Below are 15,542 nucleotides of genomic sequence, written 5' to 3' on the forward strand. Positions count from 1 at the left end.
AGTCTCTGGTGGTACTGTTCTTCAGTTATTACCAGGTATCTGTACCCAGTTCTATATAAGCAATGGCTGGTAAACTGGAAAACCCGGATAGCAGGCAAATGGATCTCTCTAACCAATCCTTGATGCTGCTCCATCTCCCTTAAGTCAAGTGCCAGGAGAGCACTGAAAGTATTCTCTATCGTAGTAAACATTCAGCCTCGAGAAACTTAGTGACAGTATTTCCCTTCAGAATTCTAACAAACAAGAAGCTGGCTCAATGTTAATGCCTTTCATATGGGGCATCCCCCATATATATTATTAATAATACCAGAATCAACCACAACAAGGTTAATGCACTGCCTAACCATAACAGGACATGAAAGGCTTATTATATACACAATAATTTCTGACAAGTTGGAAAGTGGGCAGTTTACCACACTCCCCATATTGCATAACACTATTACACATTTGTTACTGCTAGAAAGGTTTAGGCCTACAGTAATTCCTAGGTTATGCTTTTCAACATTCCTTTTCTTCCCTCTTTATCTGACATTGAGCATTTCATAACTTCCAGATGACGTCACCCTTCTGTCGTAAAACATAAAAATAAATCACACAAATCCAGTGACAATCATGCCTGCTTCAAACACATTATTCCAAGTAACACTTAACTAGTTTTATTGCCCTTAATATATGACTGAAATACACACATTTAAATAACTACATCAAATATACTATACAGGAATAATATTGTGTTATGAATAACCTAATCAAGTGTGATTAAGTGATTTGTAGCTGTAGTCTGCAGTCCTGGAACTACAGGCAAAAGGCTGATTAGTGTGTCTGCAGACAAAAACTTTCAGTCTTCTTGGTGAGGTTCACTACACTGAGGAATATTTTCTTAATATTTAGGAAAAAAAAACACACCCCCTGCCAAGATTTGGCACACTTCACATGGCATCAGTTGTCTTCAATGTGAAGTGTTTAAAATGCGATTTATAATTTTCACCAGTAAAGAGAAAGGTACTGTGTGTTATTTGGTGGTAACTGTAAGTGGAAATATAAAGTCCTCCAAGGAAAGGTTTATGTGGTTTCTCTGTAGTGCATTTGATGCTGTTTTTAAAAAAAAAAGAGCTGGGAAAAGACCCATATACAAAGACAGCTATCTCTCTCATTTACTTTTTGCTGAGATAAAGGTACCTAAACATTATTAGTATAAATATTATGTTATGTCTGGAATTAATATATAGGTTACTTCACAAATTCATGGGTGGTGGTGGCACATCGCCATGTACCATAGGGCACAGAACAGTCCTCCTTTTCTTCCCGTTTTCCATAAGCACGATGGGCTTTTCAGCTTTAACCAGATCTCAGTTATCAACATGAGGTGAAGTGAAGAATGTCTCCAGGGGCCTGTTCCTGGTGCTTTTTAAAAAGGTGGGGCCCACCCCACAGCAGTTCTTGGACTTGTTTTCATATTTTAAGGAAAATAGGCTTTCTGTAATCTATAACAAAAACTGAAAATACTGGAAATACTCAGTTGGCCAGGCAACACATGTGAACAGGATAGAAGAGTTAGCATTTGAGGTGGCTGTTCATCAACTCCTGTGATCAACAATGTCTATGATGGTGGCTATGGATTTTGTGGTTTAGTCTGCCATTTTTCTGTGATTGAAAATAACAATGCAAGGATATTTGCCCCAGAAAATAACTTTATTATGTTAATTGCTGTTCTGCAGAGCAACTCACCCAGAAACAGTGGAAATGTATGCGTATTCACTATGCTACTAAGCTGACACACACACTTCCCGCTTATTAATACACTTGGATTCTGTACTAATTCTGCAAGTATCCGTGTCTTTTTAGATTCATTTAGAACTGTTTGAGTATTTAAGCACAAAGCTAAGTGCTTTCAAATGGTCTTAACAGACCTATGCAACAACATGATGATAAAATCTAGGCCTGGAAATTGGACCCCATTAGAGACCCTTTTTCAGGTTTGAAAGTTAATATTCAAGTGAGTATTTACAGAAGAATCTTTACCCCACCATGATAACAAATCACAGCTGTGATATTCTATTCAAAGCTATCTAAATGTGGATATGGAGCAAAACAGCTGTGAAATAAGCTTTTCTCTAGTCACATGATAACATTCTAATGTGAATGCTTCTGTTCCAATAGCAGCAGTGAGTGTATATATGAGAGAGTGAGATAGAGAGAGAGAAAGTGAGAGATCTTTGTGGACTTCTATTGACACGAGGGCCGCCATTTTCTGGACCCACTGTGACCTGACCCACCGTGGGGGATGTGGCGGGCCAGCCAAAAGTCCATTAACTTTCAGCGGAACCGGAAGATCCTAGCAGCGGGTGGGGCTGGAAAATTCCAGCCCAAGTTATTCCAGTTGAAGCTACCTGACAATTTGAAAAAGTTTCCCAGGTATGCCCTATCCAGCAAAAACAAGAGAAATCTAACTTGGCTAATTAACACTCTGCCAGCCTCTTCCCAATCACCAGCAATGTAATAGAAGGAGTCATCAATCATTCTTCAAGCATCAGGTACTTATTACCTTTCGATTTAGAGTTAATACACTTAATTCTTTGACTCTCTGTTAGGTACTTTAGAAAGATATTGAGAGCTACAAATTAAACCAGTATTTTTTCTGCAATAGTCCAGGCGGTCATCCATGCAGTAGGAGGTTGACTGTAAAACACGAAAGGCTTTACTAGTCTTGGCACTAATGGTATGCATGTGTCAGTGCTACTTTGGTTTGACTTGGAACGGATATGCTACAAGTGGCTTTTGCTTGCATTCCTTCCATTAAAATGTGGGTCTCCACAATATACTTGAGCTCCCTTTCTCATTTCATAGAAGGGTGGTCACACACTTGGCCGTGTTCTTAAAGGTTTCATTCTAAGTACTCTCATTTTGCCTTACAGTGATTCTCTGTTAGTAATGTCTTCCAGGCAACAGCAAAAGCTGAAGTTTCTTTTAAATCACACCAACAAAAAAAATAGTCCTTTTTTATCAGGATGTCAGATATCTAGGTATTGTCAACTCCAGGTAAGCACATGAATCACCCAGGGATAAACTGATCTGCACATACAATTCCAACATAACCAACTGACGTCTAGACTGTCGAATGTAATTTGATTTTTGTGTAACATTTAAATTCAAAACCTCTATGTAGGCGTCAAATGTTCCCGAATTATCAGTTACCTAACACTGATTATGCTAGATGTCACCTGTTTATTGGGGAATTTTTGCCTCATCACCTGTATATTTGTGCAGCTGATTTTTTTCAGTGTTTTCAGGGGATGGAATTGCTGCAATGCAAATATCAACAAATGGCCTACCCCGGCAGTTTATAAAACTTTCTATCTAAGCACAGTTCCTGGGAAATTATCCCTACATTTATCAACATTTCACTCTTTTGTATTCTCATTAAATAAAAATGGATAAGAATATAAACTCTGATTTTCCGTTGAGGCCTCCATTTGGGAGTAGGGGATTGTTAATATGTCGACTGCTTCAATTTCTGGGGTCAGCCTAATTTACACAAAGTGTAGGTGAACTGCTAATATCAACAGCACCTCTTGTTAGAAGCTTGTTCACGAATGTGGGTATAACACGTGCTGACGGCAGTTTGGGAGAGGCATGGCATCTCCTGGCAGGATGGAGAATTAATAAATTAGAGAGGTGACTTTATTTAGCCATCCAGAAAATTCCCTGATTTCCTGACAGGACAACAATGGAGTGGCCCAGGTCTCTATTTGGATTTTGTCACACATGCCAATGGCCATCAACTTATTCAGTGTACTTAACTGAAGAAATTTAGCATGTTATGATTCCCTGAGAGACCGAAAACTTTAAAAACGAAACTGAAACCTTCAGTTATTAACTGAACGGACACAAGATTTCATGCTTTCAGACATTAACTGTAACAAACAGCAAAAGAACTATTGACTAAACATCATTTTTGTAAGCAACTTATACTTTAAACTACAGAACAGAACTTTTAATGCAACCAAAAATAACACACTATTAGGTATATGTTACACTTTTCTTTAAGTAGACATTCAATTCTCCAAGAATCAGGCTAAAATGATTCATAGCTTCTCAGGGTTCACTTCTGTTCTTTTTCTTTTTCAGCCTGGTAACTTCTAACCCTAGAACTGTCCTTCATGGTGAGTATATTACTGGAGATTCTCCCTCTAGTGCAAGCTAGATGAAGCTTCCAGCTTTGTTTCAACTCTTCAGAAATTTGGTCTTTTAATTCCAAGTGCAAGATTCCATCCACATTCTGGCATAGAGAATTTCAGCCTTTCACTGCTCTCCCTCTCCCAGATACTGGCATGACTAACTTGTCTATGAGTTTTCAGGGATATCTTAGAAATCCTTCCCCTCTCAAAGTCATGTAAATCACATGGATCTTGTATCCAAGTAGAGATGCTGCCACAAGTCATACGACCTCCTTCACTTTACCTTAAATTAAAGACACAGGCTGGTAATTTCCAGCCCTAGTGACATCAGCTGTCATGGTTGGGGGCAGGGGAGGGGGGCGTCGGCGGGGGGTCGTGGGGGTGGTAGACAATATGGTGAGAAGGCCAAAAATCAGTTTTACACTGTCATAAAACTAGTTTGCGATCATCCACTCCACTCATCAATGGCGGGCTGGGTTTCCCACCACCGCATGTCAGGAATGCCGTTTTAATATATTTACATCTAATTATGAGCCCTGCTCACTGGAGTCATCCCCTCCGCATCGAATTTACAGCCCACGTTGGCGTGACTTAGAATGGCGTGCTTCATGACAGCCTTTCAAAGGCATGCACCTGGCGAGATGGACTTTGAGGGGAGCTCGGAGATGGAAGCTCACAACATTGTGCAGCGCTTGTGCGTATTTACGGAGGCACAGGCAAGTTGCATTTTCCCAGCTGACTCTCAGTGTGGTGCCGGGGCAAAAGCTCTAGTGTGGGTCAGACAGGGTGGGGGGGACAAGGCAGCACAGACTGAAGGAAATACTCAAGCACATGCCAGGGGAATGGGATGGGGGGGTGGTGGGGTGGGGTGAGGGAAGTGGCCATGCGCTTGGAAAACTTTGTCAAAAGTGGACATTCTTCCGCAGCTGAGGGCATTCAGCTGCAGCTCCAGTGACATGCTTGGAGTCAGGCCACTGAAAATTTTCTGCCCACTCAAGCAATGCAAATGCATGAAAGTTCCACCATATGCTCCAGAACTTTCCATCCCTCAGGTGCTGATGGCAAATTAATGTGCATTTTAGGGAGCAGCAGAGCAATTGGCAAACTGGGCAAGTTCTACAATCCCCTTGCGCAAGGTGGCCATGGCGCAGTCACTGGTGGAGGCACTCACAGCCCCTTGCGATGTCTTTGTTAAGGTATGGACCAGTATCCATTATGGTTCAAGCTAACAACACAGCCTTGCAGTGTGGATTAAGATAATGTCTGCGCCTGAGCTGAGAGCACAGCATGCAGTCCAATGGCTGAAGATGTTGTCAATCGGTCAAGTGGAGTGGGGCGGAGGTGGGTGGGGTTTAGGACAGCCAATGAGCGCACAACACATTGGCCATCCAAGTGGTGGTCAGCACTCTCCAGCATGCATGCAGGGGCCTTCAGACTTAACCAAGAGAGGTTCTTAGTACACCCATGCTAACCCATGCTTCTCATTCTTTGACCCTACAGGAGAATATCAGGATCATGGTGCCTGGTGATTTAGCGGTATGCCTCATGGCTTACGGAGAGCAGAGAAGAAGAAGAATAGATTAACGGAGGTGCCTGGCTCGGCAAAAGGAGGAGCACGCAGCTGAAGATCTACAGCGAGCCGTTACTCGTTGGTGCCTCGCTAGACCCACGGCCCATGCAAGACTCCTGTCATTCCTGCAGATGACTGAGAACCAGTGTCACCAAAGACAGCGCATGTCTAGGCAACTGGTCAGTCACATATGCCAGCTGCTGCAGGATTTGGCACTAGGGACACATGATGGGCATCCACTGCCAGTGGCCGTGAAAGTGAAGGCAGTGTTCAATTTTTACACCAATGTCTCCTTCCAAGGCTGCATAGGTGGCCTGTGTGGGATCTCGCAAGCCTCCATGCACAAGTGTATCTGGCAGGCCATCTCTGTGAAGGCACAGAACTTTGTGCATTTTGCTCAGGATCAGGAAAGCGAGGAAGCAAGACCGCTGGGATTTGCGCAGATCTCTGGCTTTCCACAGATGCAGGGTGCCAATGACTGCACTTGCATGGCACTTAGATCCCCGTGGCAACAAGCAGTTAACTACGCCACCCACAAGGGCTTCAACTTGCTGAGTGTTCAGCTGGTTTGCGACCACCACACATGCATTCTACAGGCCTGTGCACAATTCCCAGAGAGCGTCCATGGTTCCTACATCTTTAGCGGGTCTCAGATCCATGACAGCTTCCAGGGTCCAGAGAGGCTGCAGGATTGGCTCCTCAGGGTCAAGGGCTACCCACAGAGGATGTGGCTGATGACGCCAGTGCAGCGGCCTCAGAGCGCAGGAGTGCGACAGTATAATGAGGCTCATGCTGCAACTCGGACTTTGATGGAGCAAACATTAGGCATCTTAAAAATGAGGTTCCGGTGCCTCGAAAGGTCCGGATGAACACAGCAACACAGTCCCCAGAGGGTGTCATGCATCATCTTCGCATGCTGAGCACTTCACAACCTGGCACTGCAATTGAGGGGAGGACCTGGCTGAGGAGGAGATGGAGAAGCTGTATGTATCCTCCGATGAGGAGGACATTGAAGGTGATGATAATGATGAGGTCCTTGAAGGCAAGGATGCCGGCGAAGAGGCTATCGTACTGGCCAGACGAGGCAGGCAAGCTCAGGAGGCCCTCATAGCCACAACATTCATGGAGGATGATGACAAGATGCAGTGAGGACAGTCCTGACAGCCTCAACTTGCATCTGTGAATGTTTGATTCCTGTGTGGCTGATGGCAGTGCACATACCCTCAGTGCTCAGGCTCATGTCATGAAGGTGCAGTAGACGCCCTAATAGTTGTTAGATTCCAGGAGGATGATGACGACATGCAGTGAGGACACTCCATAGATCTTCACATTGTCTCTGTGAATGTTTGACTCCTGTCTGGCTGAGGGCAGCTTGCCTGCACTCCGTGATCAGGTCATATCATTGGAGACACAGTCATGAAACTTTAAGTGCACCTGATCTTTTTTCAACCTTCAGCACCTGAGTCCTTCAGGAGCACACTGTCACCGGTCACATCTGCTGAAGAGATGGAGGGCCAGCCCCATAATAAAGATGCTGAGAGCACACAGAGAGAATGACGGAACTCCTGCCTACCCACGACAATCTGGCAGCAATGACAAGCACCATCGAGATGCAGACATCACTAGTGTGTCCAGTGAGTGTGAAGCCGGACCATCACTTTGGTCTGAAGGTTACACACTGCACAGGGAAGAGGCCCTGGACTGAGACACCTGCCTTTATCTTGTGCAGGAACCAATGTTTCACATCTAAGTGATACGAATACTGCTCATCAGAACAAGGAGCCATTGACAAGGAGATATTCTTGGGAGTTTATTTACAATGATGAACATTAAGTAGAAGTGATTAACACCCATTCAGAATGGCATCCATCTTCTTAGCATGAGTAGATCTTTCCCATGCAGGGCAGGCGTATTCGGCAGTGGAATAGCGAAGAACAAGTGCACTGGTTCGCAATGTTTTCGAACTTGCTCCCCATTTTGTGTTAGTGAGCTTATTCAGGATGTTGTTTCGTGTGCTCACTTTTGCCTTTGTCTTTTCGATGTGGTTCTTGAAGGTGAGGCATCTGTCAAGGGTGACTCCTAAGTAGATAGGGTGCTCGCAATGCGTCCGACTTATCACAGGTTGTTTAAAACCAACAAACACCAACAGCTTATATATCCTGGCGGGTATCACTCCCCCTGATATAAGAAGAGCGGTAGCCAGCAAGAAAGAGCGACTCCGTCAAATATCAGATGAGAGATGCCTCTACATGGTCATACACCTACACCCAGCCCCCTAAAGTCAAGGAAGAGCTTCAAGAACTATGTTGTTCCATTACAATCAACCCCATCTGAAGCCCGCATCGCCTTGTGGAAAGACCGGCTCGCCAGTCTCGAACAACCCCCAGCGATGGAAATTCTACCGGATGAAAGCCTTCCCCCAGGAGCTAATTGCAACTGGGCAACCTGGAAGTGCCTTAACAGACTTAGGACTGGCGTAGTTCATTCAAAGGTGTCACTAAGCAAATGGGGATATACAACCAGCCCGACAACTTGTGAATGTGGAACTGAGCCACAGACTATGCAACATCTCCTGCAATGCCTATCACTAGAGGAACCCTGCACTGTTGCAGATCTTGCTGAATTCAACAACAAGGTGAAAAAATGTGTCCAGTTCTGGCTGGGCCATGTATAGACTGTCCATGGACACGATAAAAAGAAAAACAAAAAAAATTAACACCTGTGCCCAAGCTGTGTGACTACATCTTTTTAACCTTCCTAACCCTGCCGCTGCATCTTGGTGCTCCCCGGACACCCACACCCAGCAGAGTTGGAGGCAGCCTGCTGACAGCTACGCCCCATGTGTAATGACCTTGGAGGGTGCCCTCTGGAAGGCTGAGACCTGGAGGGTCCTGGCCTGCTTTTGGGGTCCTGCTGTGTGGCAGTAGCACCCTCCTCGACCTGTGAAACTGGAGCTGCTGGGGTCACAGGAAGAGAAGATTTGGATGGGCCAGACACTCCAGGAGTCACCTGGGTGGATGGCCCTGGGGTGTGCACCTGCTGGCCATCCTCCTTATAGGTGCCCGGGGGCCCTTGGCTGACTCCTTGAGAAAAAGGGGAAGCTGGAGTGAGATTGAGCTGGCTGCACTCCTCTCGCTTTGACACTGTTGGGGGCCAACTATGGCATCAGCAATGGAGTTAAGCCCGTGCAGCAGTGCAGGAGCGATGTCCAGGACCAAGGTCTCCATGGCAGCCGCCTTCCTACCAGTGCTGACGTCAGTGCATTGGCCTACCGGCACTATTACCTCAGCCTGAAGGCGGATGGATTCCTCCATTGTGCCTTGCAATCTGAGGAGTGCAGCAGACATCCCTTCCTGATGTTCCTGAGCTTGCCTTTGCAGCACCAGCAACTGAGGTATGACCGACTCCAGAGGCTCCTCATCTGACTTGGACTCAGCAAATTTCTGGCCTCCAGCAGTCCTCCAAGTGCCAGAAACCTGGGAAGTCCCTGCCTCTGCCTGCTGTGGATCGGACAGTGTGATGTGCTCAGCAGACTATGACCCCAAGTCTACTCTAGAGCTAGGTCCCACCGAGGTGTGTGTCTCTGTGCTGTGGAGGGTGTGAGTGAGCGCTGTGATGGGTCTTCAAACAGGGTGTCATCTGATTCTTCTTCAGAGGTGTCTTCAGGGTTGGAGTCAAGGACCTGGCTCATGGATGTACCCAGATGTGCCTGCGAAAACAAGAAGGGATAATTAGTGCATGGCAGGGACTGTGGAACAGGGGAACTCACTCACAGCATAGTTGTCTGATGGATGTTGCACTGCTGGATCCTCACTTGGTCGAGCACCGCCGCCGACATCATCAGCACAAGAACGGTCCAGATTGTCATCGGCCAGCTGGATGTCTCTATTTTCAAAGTCTGTGAGGACCTTAATTTTAAGCATTCCTCCACCAGTCTGTGACTGCTTCCTTTTTAGTGTGCCTGCTTGTGCTGCATGAATAAAAATGGAGAGAGTGTAAGGAGAACACCTGCCAGGCCAGGTGATTAGGATGCTTGGCATGTGTGGGTGGTGAGTGGTGTCATGGACGGGATGAGGCCATGATCCGCAGGGCAGGTGAAGGTGTGTGTGAGAGAGTGAATGGTGATGCCCCCTGAACTGGCAGTGAGTGAGATCCCTGTTGATGTGCAATGGGTTTGTGAGTGTGTGAGTTGAGAGCGATGAGAAGAGTGACTTACCCTGGTGGAACAGATAAGATCATTCACCTTCTTTCGGCACCGGGTGGCTGTTCTCTTTAGTAGTGCTGACCACCGCTGCCACCGCCTCCCATGCTGGATTGGTGACCTCGCTTGTTGGTCTTTGCCCAGAGCGGGGCTAGAGGACCTCACGTGCCTCCGCTGCATCGAGTAGGTGCCCGAGGGAGGCATCTCTAAATTTGGGGCTGCACGTCTTGTCCCTTTGGCAGCCGTGACTTCGCAGCAGCTTCCAATCCCTTAGAGAGTGGAAGCTCTGTGCAGGGGCACCCTCTAAACCTGGCATCCGGATCACTGAAAACCTGAGGTGACGGCAGGGCACACCAGGAATGGGCGATATGGTGGGAACATGCCATTGTGGGTAAATCGTCCTTTTTCCCATCCCCTACCACACTTTGTGCAAATCTGGGACGATTCCGCCCACAGTCCCAAAACTTAACAATCTTATGGGCAGAATTTTGCCCTCGTCGGGCGGGCTTGGCGGGAGCGATCAGGAAGCCTACTGTCGCCTTCGATCGGGGCTGGACCATGATTTCATGCTGGTGGGCCAAATAAGGCCCGCCCAGCATGAACGCCGGCTGAAGAACCTCCAAGAAAGGGCGGGCAGGGGTGGGGGCCTGTTGTCCACAGGGGTCCAATGGCAACCTGGCGTCTGGTTCAGAAACAGCGCAGGCAGCTCCAGGGAGGCTGCCCGCGTCAGAGTTGCAGCAGCGACATGGCTGCAAATGAGGATGCAGAGACCAGGCAGGAGGTGAGGTCGGCTGGGCACTCAAACCCATGTTTATCCAACGAGTGCCTCACCGCCCTCCTGGAGGAGGCGGCTGCCAGGAGGGACACCCTTGTCCCCAGAGATGGGAGGAGGTGGCCACCACACCTCACAAAGAGGGCGTGGGAGGAGGTGGCAGCCCGGGTGAGTAGCCACGACGTTGTGCGGCACATCTGGGTGCAGTGCCGGAAGCGCTACAATGACCTGCTGTGCTCAGGAAGGGTGAGTACCGTGCTGGCATGGGCCAGTGTGTTGAATTATTTTGGCCTGCCATCGCCCCGCGGTGCTCAGGGGTGTTAGAGTCTGAGTGCCAACTGTCAATCGTGCCTGAGCTGGCCAAGGGCGTGAGCCCTGGCTGCTTTGACTGATTGTCTTGTGCCCCGAGGGCCACAACTCAGATGTGCCCTGCCAGGTCCTTCTCAGCTGGGGTTGGCCAGGCTGCAATGGTGCTGCAGGTACAGAGTGGACTAATCAATGCTCCACTGTCCTTTCAGGAGAAGACATCCCATAACAATATTGAGAGGTCGTGGACTGGCAGAGGACCTCCACACCTCCTTATCCTCTCCCGGTACGAGCAGGAGGCCTTGGATCTCGAGAGGTGTCATGCATCTCGGTCAAGTGACCGCGGCGAGCCTGGGGTGCCAGACGAAGGTAAGAGCGCACTGCACTGTCATGCTATACTAGTGCAGTCTCTTCATTGATGTGAGCCTCAAACCCATTGATCATTGAAAAATGAGGGCACCATGGTGCAGATCTCCATTGTCTCACCAGGGTGCCTGGCATGCACAGTGACTGTGTGATGACTTTAACTAATGACATGTCCTTCTTCTCCCTTTTAGGTTTGCCAGCAGGCGTTCGCTCTCCGGACTATGAAAGGCCGCCCCTGACATCGGAGGACCAGCACGCTCCCCAAGCACCCGTGTCACACCTGCTCTCTGAACCAGGCACCAGCGCAAATACCAGCACCTCGGTGGGTATTAGTTCAGCGGCTAGTGTCTTGGTGCACATTGGTGAGGGCATTTCACACTTGCTTGAGGTGTAGGCGAAGGCAGAGAGTGCCCAGGGTGCCGGCAGTCGGAGGACTGCTGGAAACCAGGACGATGCTCAGTTGAAGGCAGATGATGAGCCTCTGGAGTTGTTCATTTGGCAGCAGATGCTGGATGTCCAGCAAGATGTGTGGGAGGATCTGGCAGAGTTTCATGAGGGTATGCATGTCATGGTGTCCATTGTGGAGGAGTCGCTGTGGAGCATGAGTATTGCGACCCTCACGGCCGAGCACAATGCCTCCTTCATGGAGAGAGTGACGACTCTCATGGAAAGGCTGCTCTAGGGACAGAATCAGGGGTTCCTGGGTTTGTGTTCAGACCTGCAAGCCCTTACACAGGCACTGACCTCAGGTGGTCGGTGTCCGTGTGTGAGATGGATGTGGCACCCAGTATCCCAGCTAGGTGCCCATTTATTAATGGTAAGCAGGGAGGTCCACAGCGACCTCATGTTGGCGCACAAGCTGCTTGTCATCTCTGTGGGCTCCTCTCAGGGTGCTCCGGATGATGGCAGCAGCTCCTCTGGCACTCTGCCAGTGACTGTGGCATCTGATGAGGCTGCAGCGTCTGGAGAGATGCCAGCCATGGCACTGGCCGCTCCCTCCCAGGTGGGGCTAGCACAGGCTCCACCGGCCAGAGGACTCCAAGGTCATCAAGGCCAACAGGAAAGCAAAGTCAGAAGGCTGTCTCCAATGCAGGTGCCAGCGAGGGGTGGGGGGGGTGCTTCTAGATATAGCACCGGTAAATGTAAGTTTAAAGCACCTTAAGCACAAGAAGAACTGGTCACAGGTGATCTTTTGTTCCCCCATTTTGTTTTTTTCTTTTTTTAATGGTGTGACTACTTACATCAGATATTGTTCCCTTAAATACTATGTGAGTTCCAACATTAAATTACATTTGCTTTTGTGTTATTGGCCTGAGTATGTTTCATTTGTATTGTAGGTGCAGGGTAGGCCAATATGTAAGGCTGGACATGGGTGGCTCAAGCCTTTATTGCACAGGCACTGAGTGTATCTTGGGGGCCAAGGAAAGGGTCATTTGTGTGATCCACGATGGAGGCAGCAGCCCTGGCATGAGGTGATAGTTCTTATTTGGCAGCCAAGCTGAAGGAGCATTGGATCAAGGCATCCCTGGTGGTTACCGAGGTCTGGCTCCATGCCTTCAGCATTCTCCTCACCGTGCTCCTCTTCTGACTCACTACTGGACTCATCATCTGGGGCCTTTGCAGCTGCGCCAACATACTCTTCCTCCAGTGGGTCCCCCCTTGCCAGTGCCCAATTGTGGAGAGCGCAGCATGCAACCACTATCAGTGACACCCATTCTGGTGGGGGTATTGTAGTGCTGCCCCTGGATGGTCGAGGCATCAGAAGCGCATCTTGAGAAGACTTATGATTCTCTCTACCGTCACCCTTGTGGAGCCATGGCTCCTGTCATACTGCTGCTCGGCCTCTGTTCTTGGGTAGTGGAGAGGCATAATGAACCACCATTTCATCGGATAGCCCTTGTCATCCAGCAGCCATCCATCCAGCGAGGCTGGAGCACTGATAGTTCTCGGAACCTGGGAGTATCTCAGGATATATGTGTCATGGGAGCTGCCAGGGTACCTCGCACAGACTTGCAGAATCTGCATCCTATGGTCACACACTATCTGCATGTTCAAGAGTGAATTCCCATCCTGTTAACGAAGAAACCCAGCTAACCCACTGGCACCTTGATGGCCACATATGTGCAGTCGCTGGCACCCTGGACTCGGGGAAACTGCATACACTGCAAAGTGTCTTGCTCACTCAGCCTGGCTGGCTTTGTCCATACGGAAATGAAGGAAAGTCATTACCTGCCTGAACAGAGCTTCTGTCACCAGCTCGACGCAACTGTGGACAGCTGACCGGAAGACAGCAAAGATCCCCCACTGAACCCTGGAAAGAGCAGGAGGAATAGAAATTAAGGGCCACTGTGACCTTCAGAGCCACTGGCATGACCACCCACACAGTTGGAGCTGATCTCAGGCCCGATCATCTGACAAATGGAGGTCACGGTCTCCCTGGAGAGACGAAGCCTCTTTCTGCATTGCACCTGGGTCATACTGAGGTAGCTGAATCACTGCCTGTAAACCCTGGCAGCAGGATAGTGGCATCTTCTGTGACCCCTTCCACTTGGGCTACCTGCTGACCCTGCGCCACTTGCGCCTGTGCCTCTCCTCCCACAGGTCTCTCCCCTGGAATCTGCATTGGGACACCTGGCCTCCTCTCTCTTCTGCTCCTCTCTTCCTCCTCAGAGGAGGTGCCTCAAGCTGAGGTTACAATCCCCATTTCCAGGGTAAGGGGAAGCTGTCTGACACTGGAAGGGTCCACACGGTCTGGATCCTCAGGGGGCCTTAGCGACACCAATGAGTCCAGAAATGAAGCCTGGAAATGCTAAGAATGATGCCCCGATCAGAGATTAAGCTGCCAAGTCTCAATAAGCCACCAGCAGCAAGTTATCTCCAAAACTCCTCACTACTCACATTGACAATGCTGCTGACCCTTCTTATCCCGCCTGTGGATAAGGCTTTGCAAATTGTGGCCTGCCCACCTGCCCATGCGACAAGCGAAAACTCGCATGGGCAACATTAAATCGCCGTCAATTGGGTTGTCAAGGGCCCTAACTGGCCTGTTAATAAATGGTGGGCACAGCTCCGACTCCTGCCCATGTCTGCTGAGCAAAATATCGTGTGAGTGCGAAATAACGTTGGGGGCTTGCCCGATGTCATTGCTCGTCGTTTTATGTTCGTTTGGGTTATGCATGGGCCCGACCAACGAGCGGAAAATTCTGCCCTATAAACCTCATAATTATAACAAGTGGCCTCTCTAGATCCACCAAAGATGGAAACTCCAGCATCACCTTATAGGAATGCTGTGTGTAGAGCATGTGCCTAGATTTACCTCTCCCTCACACAGTTCTACAGTATAGTGTTATCCTAATGATAATATTGATCTATCTTTCTCTAGGTTCACCACATGAAACTGAAGCTGAGCCTTTTGCATCTTGACCTAGCAGCAGCTCAAGCTGAAGTGGAGAACCTTGCCAAAGAAGCAATCTCACTTGTTTTTATCCTTTCAAACAGCAGAAAAGAAATCAGCAGCCCACAAGGTCCAGATCGAGATTGAGAGGAGACTGCACTGGGTGCCTCATCTAACACAGGTAAGCAGGAAAAAGTGCAAGTAGAAAGAACAGCCCAGGAAATGGCTCACCAGGTACCAAGCTCAGGTCCTAGCTCTGCTGAGGAGGAAAGAGGTACAAGCTTTAGAGACTCAGCCTTTCTAAGAAAGGCAAAAGCTAAACACTGAGAATGCTGAAAATCTGAAAAGAATCAGAGAATGCTGCAAACACTCAGCAGTTCAGGCAGCAGTTCCTCAGGGCAGTGTTCTCAGCCCAAGTGTCTTCAGCTACTTCATCAATGACCTTCCTTCCATTATAAGGTCAGAAGTGGGGATGTTCGCTGATGATTACACAATGTTCACCACCATTCGCAACTCCTCAGATACTGGAGCAGTCCATGTCCAAATGCAGCAAGACCTGGACAATATCCAGGCTTGGGCTGACAAGTGGCAAGTGTCAGGCAATGACCATCTCCAACAAGAGAGAATCTAACCATCACACCTTGACATTCAATAGCATTACCATTGCTGAATCTTCTCTATCAACATCCTGGCGGTTACCATTGACCAGAAACTGAACTGGACTAGTCATATAAATACTGTGGCTACAAGAGCAG

At 48.4% G+C, this 15,542-nt stretch overlaps 1 long non-coding RNA gene across 1 annotated transcript; it reads left to right on the plus strand.

Moving 5' to 3' along the window:
• The first annotated feature begins 2,978 nt into the window (after nt 1-2,978).
• Nucleotides 2,979-14,955, plus strand: LOC144679325 (uncharacterized). Its single transcript, XR_013576318.1, has 3 exons — nt 2,979-3,039; nt 4,129-4,163; nt 14,895-14,955. It is a non-coding gene; the product is annotated as an uncharacterized LOC144679325 (long non-coding RNA).
• The last annotated feature ends 587 nt before the right edge of the window (nt 14,956-15,542 follow it).

This window comes from Cetorhinus maximus, chromosome 4 (assembly GCF_964194155.1).
Source record: "Cetorhinus maximus chromosome 4, sCetMax3.hap1.1, whole genome shotgun sequence".
Lineage (NCBI taxonomy): Eukaryota > Metazoa > Chordata > Chondrichthyes > Lamniformes > Cetorhinidae > Cetorhinus > Cetorhinus maximus.